This window comes from Lathyrus oleraceus, chromosome 5, assembly GCF_024323335.1.
Source record: "Lathyrus oleraceus cultivar Zhongwan6 chromosome 5, CAAS_Psat_ZW6_1.0, whole genome shotgun sequence".
Classification (NCBI taxonomy): Eukaryota; Viridiplantae; Streptophyta; class Magnoliopsida; order Fabales; family Fabaceae; genus Lathyrus; species Lathyrus oleraceus.
The window spans coordinates 120663392-120667428 of NC_066583.1; the positions used below are offsets into that span (position 1 = coordinate 120663392).

At 38.6% G+C, this 4037-nt stretch overlaps 1 non-coding gene across 1 annotated transcript; it reads right to left on the minus strand.

Moving 5' to 3' along the window:
• Positions 1–625: 625 nt before the first annotated feature.
• On the minus strand, positions 626–732 carry LOC127089149 (small nucleolar RNA R71). The gene has a single exon (XR_007790923.1). It is a non-coding gene; the product is annotated as a small nucleolar RNA R71 (small nucleolar RNA).
• Positions 733–4037: the final 3305 nt, after the last annotated feature.

The window sequence follows — 4037 nt, forward strand, 5'->3', positions numbered from 1 at the left end:
TTAGTCAAATAGTGTGATTCTTTCATTGCGCAATATAGACTAAGGTAAAAACTAATTTCCTTTACCTTATTTCCCCGATTGTATGCCAAGTACTTGCTCACAAGGCGAAAACTTAGCACCACCAATCGCAGAATTAGAGTGTTTCTTATATTTAAGACGCCGAATACTAGAGTACCAACGAAGGTACGATATTCCCGATATCTTCTTTCCTACTGCTGAACCAATTGAAAAACCAACCATTGCTACAGTGGAACCACAGAATCGTCCTCTTATGTTCTATGCTACCCCGTCCTAACAAGAACCTCACAATAGCATTGCTGCCCTTGCTATCAATCAAAACGATTTCGAGTTAAAACCCTCATTATTATGAGCCGTCCAATAACATCAATTTTCCGAAAATCCTACGGACGACCCTAATGAACATTTGACCAAGTTTGTGCAGTACGCAGACACTGTGAAGGCGAATGGTGTATCTCAAGATGCGATAAGACTACGCCTTTTTCCATTCTCTCTACGAGACAGAGCTTGGGCTTGGTTGTAATCCTTGCCATCCAACTCAGTTACTACATGGGAAGAACTGAAGAACATTTTCTTAGCCCGATATTTTCCGCTAAGCAAAACTGCTATGCTGAGAGCTCAAATCAACGAATTTCGACAAAAAGATGTAGAATCTCTCTACGATGCATGGAAGAGATACAAAGACATGATGAGGATATGTCCACACCACGGTCTCGAAGACTGGGTGATCATTCACACGCTTTACAATGGGCTTCTGTATAACACAAGAATGACAGTAGACGCTGCCGCGGGCGGTGCACTTAAGGACAAGCCATACAACAAAGTTTATCAACTCATTGAAAACATGGCCCAAAACCATTGCCAATGGGGAGGTGAAAGAACTCCAGTAGAAAAGTCCCAAACAAAAAGTGGAATGTACGAAATCAGTAGCCTTGACCATGTCCATGCAAAGGTAGATGCCCTTGTTCAAAAGTTAGACAACTTGACCATACCACCCGCAGCCACCATGGCTGCCGTGACTCCAAACTGTGAGTTATGTGGAACTTCTGGACACACTGCACCATAATGTCAGATATTGGAAGGAGTCCCCACCGATCAAGTAAATTACGCACAAGGAAATCCTTATTCGAATACCTATAACCCAGGTTGGAAAAATCATCCTAACCTTTCGTATAAGAACAACAACGCCTTGTATGCACCTGGCCAAGCACCTGCTGTTCTGCCTGGATATCAAAAGCCAGCTAATAATGCCCCTAACATGCCTAGGAAGTCCAACCTTGAACTAATCATGGAAAGCTTCATAGCTACCCAAGCTTAAACAAACAAAGACTTTTTGAACCAAAACATACATACTAGTGAGCAACTTAAACAATTAGCGAGCAAAGTAGACGCCTTAGCCACCCACAACAAAATGCTCGAAACACAGATTTCACAAGTGACTCAACAACAAGCATCTACTGCTGCTCCCGCTGGCACATTTCCTGGACAACCACAACCTAATCCAAAAGGACATGCAAATGTCGTTATATTGAGAAGTGGAAAATAACTAGACGGACCCGTAGATCCAAGACTCCAAAATCCTGCCATGTACCAAAAACCTGACAAAACAACAACTGAGAAGGTAAGTGAACCGAAGGATAAGGAAGATAATACCCAAGAGGCCTAAGAGAAATAAAAACCTTATGTGCCTCCACCGCCTTATAAACCACCCATTCTGTATCCTCAAAGACTCGCAAATTCTAAAACTGCAAGGCAATTTAGGAAATTTGTTGAACTTCTGAAGCAACTGAATATTACAATTCCCTTTACAGAAGCCATCACACAAATGCCCTCATATGCCAAATTTCTTAAAGAGATCCTATCCAATAAGAAAAATATCGAGGATAGTGAAACAATTACACTTACTACTGAGTGTAGCGCAATCATCCAAAATAACATGCCTCCCAAACTAAAAGATCCAGGTAATTTCTCCATACCCCGTGTCATTGAAAAGTTCGTCATAGAAAAAGCTCTATGCGACTTAGGAGTCAACATTAGTGTAATTCCCTTAACCATCTGTAAAAGGCTCAACATGGGAGAATTAAGACCAACCAAGATGTCTGTTCAACTAGCTGACCGCTCAATCAAATATCCTGTTGGTATACTAGAGAAATCCCAGTACGTGTAGGACAACTCTAAATTCCTACAGACTTCATAATCATGGACATCAAATAAGATACCAATACACCTATTATATTAGGAAGGCCATTCTTAGCTACCCCGGAGCCATAATAGACGTGAAAAGAGGTAAGCTAACATTCGAAGTTGGAGAAGAAAAGGTTGAATTCATCTTGACACAATTCTTACAAGCGCCAGCTATAGACGATACATGTTATCTACTTGATGTCATAGACGAGTGCGTAAGAGAGATGGAGATGCAAGAAACCATATAGTCTTATATAATGAAAACCCAAATCCCTCCAATCATTGAAGATGATAATTGGCGTGAACCATACCAAAATGACAATCTAAGCGAATGCTTAGCACTTACACCCAACCACATGCCATGCCCGAAGAAACCAGACTTAGAATTAAAAACACTACCAATGTAGTTTTTAACATTATCATGTAAATCGCTTTTGTTTAATTATTTTGGTGCATATCTGTAGGTTTGAAAGCCTATTGGAAGCATGAGAAACCTAGAGGCACCAAGCAAGACCCAAAGTTACATTTGTGAAGATTCCAAGTTTTTCTAAGTGGGCTAAGCGCGGCCCTAGCACACTTAGAGAAAGAGGGGCATGAGGAAATTTGGAAATTTACGCTAGGAGTGCGCTAAGAGCATGCTGAGCATAAATCAAGGAGATTTAAGTTATTTTTGATGATCGTGCTAAGCGGGTTCTAATGGGGCTTAACGCGATTTCACTTTTTGGCTCATGCTATATATACTTTTATATAGATATTTTGGGTCATACTTCACTCCAACTTTATTTCAAAGGCATTTTCAGATAAACAAATCATTAAGAACTCCAAATCAATATTTCGAAGCATCAAACTTTGAGTTTTTCAATGTTGATGCTTATGAATCTCTTCTTGTTACTTATTGAAGAAGTTATCATGGTTATGGGTAGCTAAACCCTCTCGTATCAATATTAGATTTAATCAATCTTAACTTGCATGTATTTCTTTTGATCTTTTGTATGTGAACAACGTGATAATCAATGTAGATGATAACCTTTCTTTTTATTGAATATTTGTGGTTTAAATCATTGTTGAGAAAGATCTCTTAAGTCTTGACCTAAGTTTATCATCTATCAAAGACCAAGTCTAGACATGGAAGTGGAATTTGATATTCAATTTATATCAGATCATTAATGTTATTTGTAATGTTTAATGGGTTGAGACATCGTCGGTTAAACAATACGGTAAAACTCGCAATACCGTCTTACACATGAGCGGCATAGATGAACGATATGTGGTTATGTTGATTATAAATGAAGTTCACATGCTTGATTAATCGAATACATATAAAATAGGTTGATGAAATCTAGTCTTGATATGTCTTTTAAAACGTTAATATTTCTAAACTTTTATCATTGCTACAAACTCTTATGAATGTTACTTTCACCAAAACAAAACCAATCGAAACCATCACTTAAGACATTATAAACTGTAGGACGGAGGTAATATCACATCAATCCTTGTGGAGACGATAAAACAAATACTCACCAAAAAAAATTCAACAGACATGTGACGTCATCGGATTCTGAATCTGGCGTACTCTGACTCTGAGATATATGTTCTACAAGATATTCAAGCTATAGACTAATCTACTCAATGCTTATTAACATCATCTATCCAAGGCTTTATGACTCTGAAGTTGGTAACGCTATTAAGCTGTAAAGCCTTATGCTCAAACAACTCTGAGGAAGTGCGTCACCAGACTCTGAAGACCAGGTTCTGATGAACTGGATCCAGACTCTAAAGACCAAGTTTCTGAATATTCTCTCAACCAGAAACTTATTCTTATTTTTATTCATGCT